Below are 17,778 nucleotides of genomic sequence, written 5' to 3' on the forward strand. Positions count from 1 at the left end.
AGAAGACCCACTGGGTACCACTCATCTCCACTACAAAATAGAGGGGGGGGAGGCTACAATTTGCACGAGCTCACCAAAAATTGGACAGTTGAAGACTGGAAAAATGTTGTCCAGTCTAATGAGTCTCGATAGTCAGAATTTGGTGTAAACAGAATGAGAACATGGATCCATCATGCCTTGTTCCCACTGTGCAGGCTGGTGGTGTAATGGTGTGGGGGATGTTTTCTTGGCACACTTTAGGCCCCTTAGTGCCAATTGGGCAATCAATTTAAATGCTACCTGAACATTGTTTATGACCATGTCCATCCCTTCATAACCACCATGTACCCATCCTGTGATGGCTACTTCAAGCAGGATAATGCACCATGTCACAAAGCTCAAATAAATTTCAAATTAGTTTCTTGAACATGACAATGAGTTCACTGTACTATAATGGCCCCCACAGTCACCCGATCTCAACCCAATAGAGCATCTTTTGGATGTGATGAAATGGGAGCTTTGTGCCCTGGATGTGCATCCCACAAATCTCCATCAACTGCAAGATTATATCCTATCAATATGGGCAAACATTTCTAAAGAATGCTTTCAGCACCTTGTTGAATCAATACCACAATGAATTAAAGTAGCTCTGAAGGTGAAAGGGGGTCAAACACCGTATTAGTATGGTGTTACTAATAATCCTTTAGGCGAGTGTATATTCGCAATCCCTGCCATTGTGCATGTGACCCACTCACATCACTACCCATGCACTTCACCTGCCACTGTCCAGTACTGTCGCCGTCACTCACTCCTCAGTCCACTGCAGGGTACAAACGGATCCAAGCCTCTGCAATAGTATCAGTTCTTATTAGATTATAAGCACCAGAGTATTACCATTGGTCCACCACTGAACCAATGTGAATCCTCCCCAGGGACAGTGGATTCCCATTTTCCTGTTATAGCCTGATGCTTAGGCTAGGGCTCAGATCTGTTTATATTGGCACTTCCCCACTGCAGTTGACCAGAGCGGTGGTGCCAAATGAGTGGTGAGTACATTTTGCAAAACATGTGTCTACCAGCCTAGTGATACCAAACCCTTTCCTTGCTTATAGACCTTCATTGACTGTGTTGCATTATGCTCTGCTCATGTGTAAATTATTATGCACATAATTCTGTGTAAAGAGACTCTGAAATAAAATTGTTTTTTTATACGTGTTTAATGTTATCCCTAACTAAACCACCACACCCCCACCACAGTACGCTATCCAAATCCCCCCCCCCCCCAAACTCCCCCTAGCAAAATCCACGACTTTCTTGGTCGTGGATTTTGCTGCCTCTAGTCTTCCATGTGAGGCAGGGCTATGAGCTGCAGCCCTGCCTCACACGCGTCTGTCAACAGCAGATCTCCACCTCTCCCCCGAAGCGAAGGAAGACAGAGGGGCGGGGGAGAGGCGGCGATCCACTGCTGACAGATGAGTGAGGCAGGGCTGCAGTTCATAGCCCTGCCTCACACAGAAGCTCTGCCCGGATTGCCCCCGGGGAGTTGGAGGGGGGATTTAGATAGCGTACTGCTGCGGTTTAGTTAGGGGTAACAAAATAAACATGAATTTTTTTTTTTTATTTTTTTTTTTAGAGACTTCAGAGTCTAACAGTTTATTGCAAATAGATTTTACAACATTAAGGAATGGTTTTATTTAGCACTACCTGAAATTTTCCTTTTAAATGCTAGAAGTTGTGCATTAGCATCCTATATTTTCACTTTGGCCAAACCCCATTTCAGTTCCATGCCTATGTGCACTCCCCCACACACTCAGGGCATCAATTTGAGAATTTAGTGAGGACGAAGGTATCCTTTAAAGCAGAGCTCCCCAACAGTACAAGTTTTGCAGAAACCCCCACACACAATCACAGCCGATTACCTGTGTGGAGTTCCACAAAACGCACTGTTGGTGGGCCTTGAGGACAGGGTTGGGGGAACATTGCTGTAAAGAACTCTGTACAAAACTCCATGATGACAGTGCTCTGCATAAGGGCCTGTTTCCACTGTATAGATACACATTTCCACGCGTCGGAACCGGACAGGAAAACCACTGCCTAGTCCGTACAATAGTGTGCATCTCAAGGAAACCAGCTCCAAGTAAACCCCACTAAAAACTCGATTTGTGTGCCTGCTCTTCAAAGAGTAAACCATTTAACATTTCAGTAAAAAAAAAAAAAAAAAAAAAAAAACTGGAAGATTGTGCCCATCTTTCATAGTAGCACTAGTTTACACAAGGAGAGCACCTGCCCTTTTGAGCTTAGTGAGGTAAAAGGGGAAATAAGATAAATCCCTGTGCCTCTGATTTAATGCCACACTGAAAATCAATCAAAAATGAGGTAGTGGGCACTGGGAAAACCTTAAAGGAAACCTGAAGTTGAGGTATATGGGGCAGTCATTTATTTCCTCTTAAGCAATAAAAGTTGGGGGGACAGGAACATATGACCAGCAGGGATGAGGACAAGACGTAGAAGCATGTTCAGTCTGCAAGGGCCCCAGGGGAAAAGCACTAGATAAGAGGTATAGAAGACCTGCCATTCACCCCTGCGTAGTAGTGGCTCCATAGATTGTGAAATATATTTGCAGTGTGTGACAGTAATGCTGGGGATACACGGTAAGTTTCTGTACCATGTATCGACCAGCTGATAATTCAGCTGGCCCGATCAAGCCGCTCGACCCCCGCCCGCTCGATTCCCGCCTGCGGACAATGGCAGGGAATCGAGCGCTGATAAGGAAGTGCCGGCGGGGGCGAGCGGTAATCGATCCACGCGGACGAGCGGGGGACGCAGCTGGGGTCGATCCGGCAGCTAATCGAGCCGCCGGTCGACCCGTGTATCCCCAGCATTATACTGCTCTATGGATCAGATTTCTATCAGAGGGATCCTTCTCTGGGTAGAGTCTTCTGATCATCTGTCAGCATATGGCCACCTTTATGCAGCTTGGCACTGGACCAATCAAATGTAGCATTTGCTGAGCCAGCTTTCAGCCATATTCCCAGAAACATACAACAGAATGGATGGGTTCTGCCTGAAATAAGCTCACTATTGTGGGAGGATAGTGGCTGGATAGTGTAAAGGTTAAGGGCTCTGCCTCTGACACGGGAGACCAGGGTTTGAATCTTGGCTCTGCCTGTTCAGTAAGCCAGCACCTATTCAGCAGGAGACCTTAGGCAAGTCTCCCTAACACTGCTACTGCCTATAGAGCGCATCCTAGTGGCTGCAGCTCTGGAGCTTTGAGTCCGTCAGGAGAAAAGCGCTATATAAGAGTTTGTCTTTATTGCAAATTACATTTGAGTAGGACCATACTGAAGAGAAAGTTAGGCGAATTAAGACTCGCCTACACAAAAGATTAAGACACCAATAAATGTGTAAAGTTTATTTTAAAATTTCCAGATAACCACAGCATTTTAATCATATTTACTACAGTTCTTTATATAGCACACATAACAGGCATCAGCCCCTGCTCTCAAAAGGAGCTCACAATTTGACACCTACAGATGGACAGTTATACTAATGACAAATTAAGTTCTACCCAATGCCCACCCAGGCTTCGATTTCCACAAGAATAGACCCTGTGATTTGATTTAAAATAAAAGCCAGACAAGTATAAACCAAGCTGAGCATGGTACAGAGCTGTACCCTTTTTCCAATCCATTTTTGCGGTACCATATGTGGTAAAATGAAACACTATTTCAGGAGTATAACATCTTAGTCACATGCATTGATACACTACAGGATCACTCTAAATATTTAAACAGCTTCTGTCCTAACAGAACTACAGGAGTTGCCATTAGCATCCTATAGGTTCACAGTGAATTACTGATCAAGTAAAGAATCCTAAGACGTCAGACTATCGATTCTGAAAAAGGAGATTCCCTGCACTAAATTAGGATCAGAAGGTAAATCACCAGAATGAACTTCATTTGCTAATAAAAGCGTGACTGGCCACATAGCTAGTCACTGCGCGGGCACAAGGCCGGCAGTCACACATGATGGAATTGTACATTGCTTGGAAACTGGAGCATCTGATGGAAACCTGAGCAAACATGAGAACATATACAAAATGCAATTAGTATCCTTTTAAGATGGACCCTCCAGGTCAGAATAGGGTCCACTATGCCACTCCCGCATTATGCAGTCCATGCAATAGGATCCACTTTATCTGAAAAGAAAAACAGTGTAAGTGTCAAACTACAGAGCATTTCAAGACCTATATACAGTTCACTCAAGGTAGGTGTGAAGTAGGCATATCTGTATTGTCCGGAATTCCATTTTAAATTAAATTGAAAGGATTAAAGAAAATTAAAAACCAGATAATTGCCTTAGGAGAGGGAAGGCTCTGGGTCCTATAGAGCATTGTTCCCCAACCCTGTCAAGGCCCACCAACAGTGCAGGTTTTGTAGAAATCCACAGAGGTAGTTAATCAGCTCTGCTGCAACACTAATTACTCCACCTGTGATTGTGTGTGGTTTCCTGCAAAACATGTACTGTTGGGCCTTGAGGACAGGATTGGGGAACACTGCAGAGCCTTTCCGCTCCTCTCCAGATCCCCTCCATTAAGCACTCAATAGCCTTTTTTAACCCCTGCAGCAAAGGGCTTCGGAAGTCTTCGGGAGCAGAGTCCTGAGGACAGGAGGCTCCATACTGTGCAGGCACAGTAAGGAGCGGCCCATGGCAGACAGCAGTATCTGACCAAATTGGTCGAATACTGCTACCAAGGAGCCAGCGCTAGAATGGGGACCGAGGGGAGCGCAAATGCTTTATAGGATCCGGAGCCTTCGCTCTCCATAGGTAAGCATCTGGTTTATTTTTTTATCAGTTCCCATTTACTTTAAAGAGGCAAAAAACTGAAGTCCTACAGAAGACAGTACTTCCACATATAAATTATACCCATATTGGCAATAGTAATCCAGCAGCAAGTGTTACAGACAGCTTTTTTCACCTGTGTTACCTGCTTCAGACATACAGGCAAGATGGGCAGAAAATTCAAAGCTTACAACTCACATTTCCAGTCACTGAATAATGAATGGAGTGTAAAAATGCAAATAAAGTGGAACGTTATGAGCCAAAAATCAACTCAATAGCACAACAAGGAGGGTTTCTGCATCAAGAGTTGAAAAGAGCAAATAGGATGAGGCTTTACTCATTATTTCCAGTCACTGAAGGATCTGTGAGTAGTGCAAAATGCTAACTGGCAACATGAGTCGCTTGGTTCAAACATTCAGGTAAAAGACCAGAAACCCATGTAAGGTGTCCAAATTTTGCTGCTGGATTACAAACTATACCACAAATATACTTTACATTATATACAGGCGTACTGTCTGCTGAAAGATTTTAGTTTTTGCCCAGAGTGGCTTTGAGAATATAGACTCCTCAGATATTTAAAGCATCAGCATTTACCATTCAGATGGGTAAACGGCAAGAAAATAATCATGGAGTCAGAATATGAACTGAATTCCTGTAAGGCAAGCATGGCATCTTTGCAGCAAAATCAAATAGTGTAAATATTTGGTCCATTCCACTATTTTAGGCCAAGTTAACACATGTGGGTTCTGTCAAATTAGTGCTCACCAGTAGAGAACAGTTAGATATTAAGGGCTAGACAATAAACTGATTACTAAAGTAATGCGGTGTAACTCCACCCATCGCGCTACTGGGACAACGGGCCGCACTTCACCAGCAGTAATGGTAACATTCCTGTGTGCCCCCTATGCATGGCAGCTTTATTGCATCTGTCCCAAACTACATGCAACTTTGAATTGGGTCAAATCTAGGTAGAGCCTTGTACACCAAGGCAGCCAGTCAGGGCCATCTCCGCCAAGAATCTAGCATGTCCTCTGATCTCCTTGGTGTGTGGTTGAGTCACATGGCCTGGTGGATCATCTCAGCAATGAACTACCCCAATTTAAAGCTTCATGCAGTTAGCATTAAAGGGAAGGTTCAAGCAAAATAAAAAAAAGAGTTTCACTTACCTGGGGCTTCTACCAGCCCCATGCAGCCATCCTGTGCCCTCTCACTCACTGCTGCTCCAGTCCCCCGCTGGCAGCTTGCCGACCTCAGAGGTCGGCGGGCCGCATTGCGTACATTTTTACGCATTCCCGCTAGTGCAGGAATATTAACATGTACATTTTTACGCATTACTGGTTTGCTGCGTAAATTTGTACGCATTGAACCTGTAATGCGTAAAAATGTGTGTGTTAATGTTCCTGCACTAGCGGGAATGCGTAAAAATGTACGCAATGCAGCCCGCCGACCTCAGGGGACTGGAGCAGCAGTGAGTGACTACGAGGGCACAGGATGGCTGCATGGGGCTGGTAGAAGCCCCAGGTAAGTGAAACTCATTTTTTTATTTTGCTTGGACCTTCCCTTTAAATTTACATTCAAGATGGAAAAATTTGCATTTTATTCAACTGGTCCAAAATGGACTTCTAGACCAGGAACCGATGTACATTACATACCTGATCCTCTGTGCAGTCCATCACATCCTGCAAAGACAGACATATCAAGCTGTAAATAAAAAGTAACTTATCTGGAGAGCTATGATAAACTATGGTGAATGCAATCAGATTAACATTTTTTTCACCACCATCACTCTGATGGGTAAACGGCAAAATTAAAATCATCATTGTGCAAAGGATGAAAAGGTCTGCAACTAAATACTGAGGAAGACAAAACTGCTTTCTTGTAACTGATAAAAACAAAAAAATAAAAATAAAAAAAATTAACCACTAGGACTGATTAAAGGACATCTGGCCTGAGAGGGATATGAATTCTGCCATATTTCCTTTTAAAGTGAACCTGAGGTGAGGGGGATACTTTACAGATAAACTTGGAAAATAAAGATAGTTTGTTGAATCCCATCTCCCACAGCTTGGTTAGGAAGATTTCTGCTAAGTACTAGTGTGCCATTACACTTTTATTAAACAGTCAATTCCCTATGGTGGAACATTTCCATATTTTCCCTCTATTCTGAACTTCCACGCTATAATATTTTAAGGCCCTTAAAGATGTCAGCGAAGTGACATCTACCATTACCAGCTGCTTACCTCATATGGTGCCCCAGGCCAGTCAATCAGGTCATGTTCTCAACAAGCTCCTTACACATCAGACAGCTTTAACTGGAAAATACCAAAAAGAAAGACCTGAACATAAAACCTGAGGAGATAAGCAATTGTATCTTTAGTCCTAATCTTAAAAGAGGGCTGTAACATTCAAAAATAAAATAAAGTTGCCAAAGCGGCGTGCACAAAGGTATCGGCCGTTGCTAAAGGAGAGTTGATCTGCCTGGAAGATTGCTTGCAAGTTGGGGGTCACGAGCCTTTGTACAGAGCTGGTTATCGGCTGAGGTGGTAGTGATAGACTGCCTCAACCGTCTTTAGTCAAAGGAGTGTACAAGCTTTAGTTAGGTCTAATCACTCATCCGTGAGAGAGTTATGCTACAGTCAAGACTGCAGAGGAAGTGATTTGGAGGCCTGAATTCTTCAACCACTACAATAATAAAAACAAGCAAAAAAAACACCCAATTTCAAGTAGGCCTACAACTGTAATCCAGTCAGGATTCAGAAACACCTGATCTGCTGCATGCTTTTTCACAGTCCATGGCTAAAAGTATTACTGACATAGGATCAGCAGTGCAGCCAGGCAACTTGCATGGTTTGAAAGGAAATGTCAGCCTCCATATCCCTCTCACATGAAGTTCCTTTTAAGAAAAAAACTGTTTGAAGACCCTGTAATTCTGCAGATGAAACCTCAAGTTGGACATGAATCAGCCTCTTTTTATCAAAAGAAACATATGCCCAATTTAACAGTCAGGCTAGAAATCTTGAACCCTCACTAGTGTCACATAAGACTAAGTAGGTGTTGCTGATGGGGTTGGGAGTACCCAGTATGATCATTGCATTGAGAAATATTTGTGCATGCTGCCACTTTCCCTCGCTTCCACTGTCCACTATGAGAGGTGGGCATAGCTATTAAAGGAAACCAGAGCTGGAGAAGAAAGAATTGATACTTACCCGGGGCTTCCTCCAGCCCCATAAGTACGTCTGAGTCCCTTGCCAGTCCGCTGTTTATCCCCAGTAACTGGCTCAGTCGGGATCTTCTGCGCATGCGCAGAATCCCCCAACTGACAAGACTGAACCAGTTACCGGGGCTGATCGCGGCTGAATGGCAGACCAGTGAGGGACCCAGACGTGCTTATAGGGCTGGAGAAAGCCCTGGGCAGGTACGATTCCTTGTTCTCCAGCTCTGGTCCACTTTAAAGCCAACTAACCTGATGTTGAATTGTTAACGTACTGTAATCCCCCCCAAGGAAAAACACCCTAGATGTTGGCAATAGAAAGAAGTCTTCTGGAGCCACTTGTCCTCCCCTCCCAAAGAGCATCCTGGGATGTGGGATGAAGCATGACTGACAGCCCATCACCCTCCAATGGAAGTCTATGAAGGAGTTGTGACCTGGAGAAAGGTGGCAGCATCTGGGCACCAAGGAATCAATCTTTGAAGATAACCTTTGGAAAGCTGTACTACAATCCCCTGTGCCACATATCCCAGCTACCCGGCCACTCCCTAGTGTTTTTAATAAAACAAGTTAAAGATCAAAAATAATTTTTAATGCACGTAGGGCAATAAGTACACATGGCTTTTATAGAGAAGCTGGGGTGGTTGTTAGAAGGGTTAAAGTGGATCAGAGATAAACTTTTACGCATTGCATAATTGTGTTTCTTTCCTATAGTTTATAGGGCAATCCTCAAGCCAAATACTTTTGTTTTGTTTAAATACTCCAATTCCATATAAACTAAACAAGCCTCGCCCTCAGCTTTTTCAGAGTTCCAAGGCACTGTAGCAAAGGCTTATGGGAGCTCAGTCTGAGAAGGAGGTTACTAGCCAGAGATTTCAGAGGCAGAGGGGAGGAGGAGAGGGGACTGAATTTGCCACATTACACACAGGCAAGCTGATAGCATCTCCATCCCTCAGCCTGTGACAAACAGAATATGGCTGCCCTCCTATCACAGGAATAAATCAAATTGTTGAAGCTGATATATAGACAAGTTACTTGTTATAGTATAAAGTTTTTCATCTTGGATCCGCTTTAAACGCACTGAGCAGGAAGGAACTGTCAAACTAATTGCTGGCCACAAAGTTAATCATGCAGCAGCAGGAGGTGATCTGGGGAAAAATCTCCCACTTCTCTGGCAAGAAGGAACTCTGATTCTGCTAGAAAGATATACAATTTGCAATAAAATAAAAAAAAATTAAAATTAAAAAAAGTGGGGGTCTGAACTATAGCTTTAAATTCAGCACTATAGCCTCAGTGCATGTGTAACTAAAGCTACAGACAGCTGCGCAGATTTTACGCCACTAACTCAAAACTGTAAATGATCCTTTCAGGTGACACATGATACATCAGACATCTGCATGGCTCGGACAAAAATACGGCACATCAGATTTTCTAGAAATGTCAGCACATCATTAATATGATGGGTAAACGGCATAAAAGATAATCATCATCGTGCCAATATTATGCAGACACCAGGCAGCAAGTACTCACCTGCACTGTGGGCTGAAGCCCATGAAGGGTGCAGAACAATTTCCAAGCTGAAGAGGATTCAATCCGCATCCAATCAGATGACTGTATCAGTCTTCCTGAAAAAGTTACACAAGCAAGAGGTGTCAAAACTTCAGCTTTAAATTCTGCACTTTAGTCTCAGGGGAACTAAATCCATTTTAGCTAGTTACTGAACCATCTCAGCTCCAAACTCACATAAGTGTATGTAAGTTGGAGTATGCATGTCTATGGCTTACTATTCTATTCAATGCTACAAACTACTTCTGAGAGAACTACTGCAGGATTCTGAATGGCTGTGACATTACATTTTCGAAAGCATTGCAGATGATATGGGCACTCCACTCCAAAGCATGGGTCTTAAAGAGGAGCACCCAAAAAAAAAAAAATTAACTGTCCGGGAGCTTCTACAAGTACCCGCCCCCAACCCCCCCCCTCCCCCCACAGCCACGCCAGTCTTCAACGATCCTTTGTTCCCCTGCCGCCGCATTGTTTTGATTCTGTGCGCATCCTTATGTGCTCACTCAGCAAGAGTGTCCTGCTAACCTCGTACTGCGCAGGACGTTCTCACCGACATGAATGCGTACGAGCATGGCGCAGGCACAGGATGGCTGCGAGGGGCTGGTAAAAGCCCCAGGTAAGAAACTTTATTCACTATAATTTAGGTTCACTTTAAACTACTCCACAAGGGAGGTTCTAAGCTGCCACTGGGGGGTTGGGGAAGCAGCATTTTTTACCTACAGGGTGCTGCTCCTCTGGTCCCCTTGTCGCCATGTTGGCTTTGCAGACCTCAGTTTACCCTGCAGGTAAGGGTGCTCTATCCAACAGCAGAGTCAGTTTAGAACCTCCCTTGGGGGGGAGGGGAAGTTAAAAATTATATAATCATTGCTTGGTTCCCTTTATCCCCTTCCTCCAATGGAAGTCTATGTAGGAGGTGTGGCCCTGAGAAAGGCAGCAACATCTGGACACCCAGGCTCATATCTCTGAACAATGCAGGAGTAACAACAGCTACAGCTCCTATACACTCCCACTACCTCAAATTCATAAATGATCAGTTTGAGTGACCAATCATGTCTGTGCATGGTTTGCACCAAGAAATCACAACAAATACGGCACATCAGATTTTTTAAAAATGTCAGCACATCATTAATATGATGGGTAAACGGCATAAGAGAAAATCATCATTGTGCCAATATTATGCAGACACCAGTCAGCGCGTACTGGTACTCACCTGCACTGTGCCGGGCTGAAGCCATTGAAAGGGGTAGAACAAGCGCCAAGCTGAAGAGGATTACATTCTGCATTCAGATGACTTTACCCGTCTTCCTCCTGAAAAAAAAAAAAAGTAAAAGTCGTGCAATGTACAAAATTATCTATGGCATCATACCAAAAAAAAAAAAAAAAAAAACAGGACTTTAGCCTCAGTGGAGGTGTAACTGAAGCAACAGACACCCGTGCAGATGTTACGCCACTAAAAATCATGATTGATCAGTTCAGGTGACGTCTGCATGGCTTTCACCAAGAAATCACAACAAATACGGCACATCAGGCTTTTCAGGAATGTCAGCACATCATTAATATGATGGGTAAACGGCATAAAAGAAATCATCATCGTGCCAATATTATGCAGACACCATTCAGCAAGTACTCACCTGCACTGTGCCGGGCTGAAGCATTTGGAGGGGCAGAGGACAATCTCCAAGCTGAAGAGGATTCATTCTGGAACCAATTAGATTTATGACTTCACCGGTCTTACTATCAATAAAGAAAATAGAACATGAAATCAGTGACAGGCAATATGTCGGATTGTTAATAAGTCATAATAAGTCATTTAGCCAACTGTATTCTTCAATGACAGCACTGGCTTTCCAGAATCAAATCTCAGCCAGAACACTATATAGACCTGCATGGAGTTTTGGTTAGAATCCTCACAGATTGAAAACAAATTGTTGGTCAATTGATCTTCCCACTCAAAAAAAAAAAATTTAGAATGTGGTACGGTAGTAACAGACAGAATTGTTTTGAGGGAGACAACTCAATCTAATCTCGTTTCTATATCACTAATTTCCAGATACCTTTGAACCCACACAAGACATGCCCTGCTAATGATCTCTTCCAAATCCTCATACAAGGTTTGTCACATACCACTCCCCCCAAAGTGGACTCCAACCTTACTAATGTGTATCCATTTGGAAAGCATAAAAAAATGGAGCAAGGCTGTGTAACTGGGTTTTTGACCATCACTGCTTTCAAATCACCCATGCACAAAGCACACACTGCTTCATCTTAGATGCTCCTTCCACCCCCACCCGAAATACACATTTTCTGGGTAGATCCTGCATCTTTGCATTTGCTGTATTTTTTTATCTCTCCATATTTATTATTATTCATCAAGCTGTGCAATATACCAGTTATCCAGAATGCCTTGGTTTGTTCATGTAGTCATAACTGTCAACAATGATATGTAAAAAAAAAAAAAAATTCTGTGTAAAAGCACCCAAATAAATTGCTGTCAGACTAACGAGCTACAAAATAAACTAACAAATACAAAAAAATCCATAATGATGGGGATATATATTGTAACATCTACAATTAGTAGCTACATAAAGTTTTATTGACCATGGCAAACATGATATATGAGCTATGGTCACAAAGTAACCATTGCCATGAGTGTCCTAATGGGGGAAATCACACAGGAGGGTTTGTATCGATTCAAGGTCACCACACACTGCAGTGTCAGTGTCTGGGACGTGTTTGGCCAATTTGATGGTTGCAGATGGGACCCAGTGGCATGATGTGATGGGGTCAGGGTCACCTTCACATTATCCCTGACCACCTGGATGTCTGAGAGAACAGTTTATCATCGTTTAGGCTGTTCCATGTCAGCTGTGATTAATGTCCACACATTACTAAGCAGAAGATATTGATCAGAGCTTCATATGGAGTTTTTGCTGTAGATGCAGCACTGCTTGGGAAACTACCATCTCCAATCAATCCAAAAGTTATCACATTCATAAAAGGCCCTAATATTAAGTACAGTTTCCCAAGCAGACCCCTGTAAATGCAAGGAGCGCAAGTATTGCAATTCTGAGGAAAGCTCTGTTCACACTTTTTAAATTGCGTGTAAATTTTGAGTTTGTGCGAAGTCGCATCAGTTGCACTGAGCAGGAAGGAACATCCAAACTGTAGTCGCTGTGCTGGCCACAAAGAAGAATCTCCCACTTCTCTAGTAATAAGGAACTGTTGGATCCTGTCCAAGTTTATACATCTGAACTACAGCCTTAAATTATAGCCTCAGTGCAAATTTAACTGAAGCTACAGACACCTACACAGATGTTACACCACTAACAAAATCATAAATGATCAGTTCAAGCGACAGACATCTGCATGGCATTCACCAAGTATAAACAAATACGGCACATCAGATTTTTCAGGAATGTCAGCACATCATTAATATGATGGGTAAACGGCATATATAAAATCATCACCGTGCCAATATTATGCAGACACCAGTCAGCAAGTACTCACCTGCACTGTGCCGGGCTGAAGCCTATGAAACTGGTAGAACAATCGCCAAGCTCAAGAGGATCCATTCTTCATTCCAATCAGATTTATGACTTTACCAGTCTTCCTATCAATGGAGAAAACAGTGCATGAAATTAGTGACAGGCAATATTTCTCTCAGACTATTAATACTTAATTAGTATGTCTGGAAAAATTGCAGTGCATACAAATGCAAAAAATGCACATTAAATACAGTACACAGAAGACCCCAAAATTGGATCAAAATGCAGATAATTGAAAAGGAGTCTCATGCTGGGAATACACAGGTCGATTCTGAGCTGATAAGATGGTTAGAGAGATCATTTCCGACACGTTCTATCACCGTTCAATAGTTTCGCTATTGAAGTGAATTGAAAAAAAAGAAAAAAAAAAAAAAAAAACACGAACAATCGGAAGATTAGAGAATCGAGCGGGCAAAAACGATCGGGTGCCAGAATCGACCCGTGTATTCCCAAGCATGCAGCTTGGAGCTGGGCCAATCAAAGTCGATAGGAAGGGCATCTGACTGGCCACCATCTGTTGCCAACCATTCGTCAGTAGCCAGAAAATGGTGGCAGCTGACAGACAGCGAATTCACCACATTCAGCCTCCCATGGGAAAAAAAAAAAAAAAAAAAAAAAAAAGGTGTTATGAATGGAGGACAAGCAGGAATCACGGGAGGTGCGGTAAGGATCCACACAGCTCCACATACACACAGGCGTCCTTTTTGAATTTACATTAGCACTAAGGTATCCTTTAATGGAGCAGGGGAGGGTCATAAAAGTATAGCTCACAATAGGTCGGCTACCGGAAAGCTAGGCCATAATCTAGTTTAGGGGACACAGCAGGAAACCTCATAGGAAAGTTCCACTAATGTCTGAGTGGACAGCACCCTCTAACTGCTAGGTTTCATACAGGTTGAAGTAAACTTCATCTACATGATTCAGTCAATCACAAGCCTTTGTTCAGAAGAGGTTGCTGTGATTGGAAAATTGTTCCCTATGAGGATTCCTGCTGGCTCCCCTAAACTAGACCCAAAGCAGGTGCCTCAACCAAGTTTTATGCTGCATGAAGCTTTAGGTTATCAGATTTATTAAAGGGACTCCGAGCAGTGCAGAAACTATGGAAAGATGCATACCATTTTGAAGCTCTCTTTCTCTTTCCAACAATATATAAACCGCCACCCTATGCCTTTTAGTTTTTGCTATTGTCGCGATTTCGATCGCAAAAATAACGAAAATTAAAAGGCGTAGGGCGGCGGTTTATGTGTCATTGGAAAGAGGAGAAAGAGCTACAAAATGGTATGCATCTTTCCAGTTTCTGCACTGCTCAGAGTCCCTTTAAAAATCTTCAGTACTGAAGTGTAAAGTGACCTGTAGGCCCTCTAGGCATACAAGTTGGGCATCAGTGTTCTAGCGTTTAAAGGGATACATAAAGCAAGAACGAAGAATAAGAACTTATCCTCACGTGGTTTTGTGTTTAAAGGAAACCCGAGATGCTGTTAAAGAAAGATTTGATACATACCCGGGGCTTCCTCCAGACCCATAAGCACCAAGTCCCTCGCGTGTGCCTCCATTCAGCCACAATCAGCCCAGGTAACTGGCTCAGTCGGTGTCTTCTGGGCATGCGCGGAACCTCTGTGCATGCGCAGAAGAGCCCAACTGAGCCAGTTGTGGCTGAACAGAGGGACGCAGCGGTGCCCATGGGGCTGGAGGAAGCCCCGGGTAAGTATCAAATCTTTCTTTAACAGCATCTCTGGTACACTTTAAGTGACCTTCAACATTTGTTACTGTGTTTACAAAAATTCAAATTCACCCATTATAAAACTTTAATCGAATTCCAACTTGGTGGGATTCAATTGATCCATTTTGCATAATCCTCATGGTACTTTTGTCTCCCTCCACCAGACAGATCCAGCACTGGCAGGCACAAACACGGAGGGAAAATGTTTACATTGCCTGCCCGCACAGGTGCACTAGCAGCTCTCGGCTCCGGCAGACACAGCTCTACTGTACAGGCAGCTTGTGTCTGCGCAGTCAGGCTCAGCTATTTCTGCTAGAGCCCAAGGGAGACTTGTAATGCGCCAGGCTCCCAACATAGCTATATTATTATTATTATTATTATTATTATTATTATTATTATTTAGGGCTGCATGATTTGCGATTTTTCACGATTTTTTTTCAAAGCAAGCTTTAGCACTAAATTGCACATGCAGGTGGGGCCTTCTGTGAGGACGCTGGGCGCAGTTAATGTGCGGCGTATTGCCAGGGCCGGATTTCTACTTTTTACCGCCCTAGGCCCACCATCACCAGCTGCCCCGACCAACAGCATCTCAACCAAACCCCCCTCCCCCATCTTACACACACACTTCCCCAACACTATAGGTAACATCACCTAACCTTCCTGCATTATAGGTATCCAAATCACCACACACACACACCGCACTCCTCTCCGGCAGTATAGGTAGCCATGTGACCCCCCCTCTCCAGTATAGGTAGCCAGATGACCTACTGCCCCCTTTAGTATAGGTAGCCCCCCCCCCCCCCCCCTTGTGTAGTATACATAGCCACTGGTGGTCGGATATTGGGAATTGCGAGCAGAAGGAGTATAGGCAGTAGCTTTAACTTCTGAGCTTTGCAATCAATCAACCACCACTTCTGGCTGGAACCGAGTCCGCTACAATACGGAAGCTTCCTTCTCCCCTTAGCTGCCACTGCTTGTCTCTCTGCCCGGCATCTCTCACACGTAAATCGCCGAGATGTCCGGTGGAGGAGAGACAAGCAAACACTAGGTACGACTAGCAGTGCATATTTTTGAATGTTAATGAGCCGGGCAGCGGGAGGCGAGTCCAGTCCAGAGCAGCACACAGCGCGCCACCACTCACTGGATAGAGATGGTATGACGGCGGCGGTAGGCGGAGCTGTACTCTCTGTACAGCTCTGCCTACCGCCTATGTCATACCATCTATCTAGCCATTGGTGGAGCTGTGTGCCTCTGGACTGGACTCGCCCCCCGGCTCGTTAACAGTCACAAATATGCACTGCTGTTTGTGACGGCGCGGCGGTAGGCGAAACCATGCGGCCAAGCACAGCGAGCGCTGAAAAAAAAAACAAAAAACGAAGCTACTGACGATCTGAAGATCGCCTGCATGTGACTCGCGGTTTCAGTTTTAAACCGCAAAACCGTGCAGCCCTAATATAGCGCCGACATATTACACAGCACTGTACAGAATATATATATTTTCTTGTCACTAACTGTCCCTCAGAGGAGCTCACAATCTAGTCCCTACCATAGTCATATGTCTATACTGTGTAGTGTATGTATTGTAGTCTAGGACCAATTAACTTATTCCTTTTCCTTTGTTTATTGGTGTGCTATGCACACAATATGTGCTCTATTTTTGATACCAATTAACTTATGTGTTTTTGGGATGTGGGAGGAAACCGGAATGCCTGGAGGAAACTCACACAGACAGGGAGAACATACAAACTCCTTGCAGATGTTGACCTGGCTGGGATTCGAACCAGGGGACCCAGCGCTGCAAGGCGAGAGCGCTAACCACTAAACCACTGTGCTGCCCATCAATAGGAAACCACCTGCTCATCCTCCACCCCTTCTCATGCTCATCAATTGTGAAAAGGCCCTTAATACAAGCTGAACTGGATCTCTGCAAAAGGAAAAGCAGCCCACAATATAAAAGAGCATTCACTATGGGCTGAGACCCACTCCAGCACTTTTGGATTGAAATAAATTCCAAACACTTCATTGCCAAATTGAATTGAGGGGAACACACTAGTGAGATTGCAGCTAATCACAAGTCACACAACATTTTGGGAATATTTGCGCTCCAATGTAAAGTATTGAAGCACTGCAAAAATTACTTCTGAATTACTGTTCAAAGCAATTTGTGTGCAATTTTGCAGCAATTACACTACCCAGGATCACCTACTTATCCCAGAATCCTTTTGTAAAAATTGCTAATATCTTCCAAATTGTTAGCACAAATAAAATCCCTTCAGGCATTCAACAAAAACCCCTACTAGTAATTGCAAGTGGGTCCCAGGCTTTACAATCTCAAATACTGAGATTTTTCAAACATGACGATTGTACTTTGCCATTTTGTTCAGGTAATGAGAAAATAAGATTGCTCAAAAATGCAGCATGAAGCGCATTTCCAGTTTATGCATAAATCACAACCCTGCAACTGCCGGTGATAGAAAAATATTGATAACCAGCAAAGTGCTGAAAAACACCCCAGTGTTTACCCGGAACTCCAATTAAAAATAAATAAAAGAAAAAAAAACAGTACTAAAACAGCGCCATCCGATCAAAACTGGACCAGAAAAAGCAGGTTAGAATGGACTCGACAACATAAAAAAATAATAATAACATAAACACAAATGAAGATAAAGCGAAAGTCCCCAGTTGCTTTTTCTGTATTTGATTCTGTTTCGTATAACATCTGCCACGTGTTCCCGCAGCATAATCAGCGCGCAGCACACTGAGAGCAAATCACTGCTGAGCAGCCACACATCTCACATCCTACCTCCTCCACTCCCAGCTGCAAGAGAAAGCAGCGTGTGCCTGTGCTGCGGCTCATATCCGCAGAGATCATAGAGCTCCGAGTGCGGCCAGAGCGCCGCCACACTCACTCCGCCATA

At 43.7% G+C, this 17,778-nt stretch overlaps 1 long non-coding RNA gene across 1 annotated transcript; it reads right to left on the reverse strand.

The window, feature by feature from the left end:
* Positions 1–3,376: 3,376 nt before the first annotated feature.
* LOC137518961 (uncharacterized) lies at positions 3,377–17,705 on the reverse strand. The gene is made up of 8 exons (XR_011020937.1): positions 17,664–17,705; positions 13,103–13,205; positions 11,227–11,329; positions 10,806–10,903; positions 9,560–9,654; positions 7,062–7,133; positions 6,474–6,500; positions 3,377–4,177 (listed from the first exon to the last, which is right to left on the reverse strand). It is a non-coding gene; the product is annotated as an uncharacterized lncRNA (long non-coding RNA).
* Positions 17,706–17,778: the final 73 nt, after the last annotated feature.

This window comes from Hyperolius riggenbachi, chromosome 5, assembly GCF_040937935.1.
Source record: "Hyperolius riggenbachi isolate aHypRig1 chromosome 5, aHypRig1.pri, whole genome shotgun sequence".
Lineage (NCBI taxonomy): Eukaryota > Metazoa > Chordata > Amphibia > Anura > Hyperoliidae > Hyperolius > Hyperolius riggenbachi.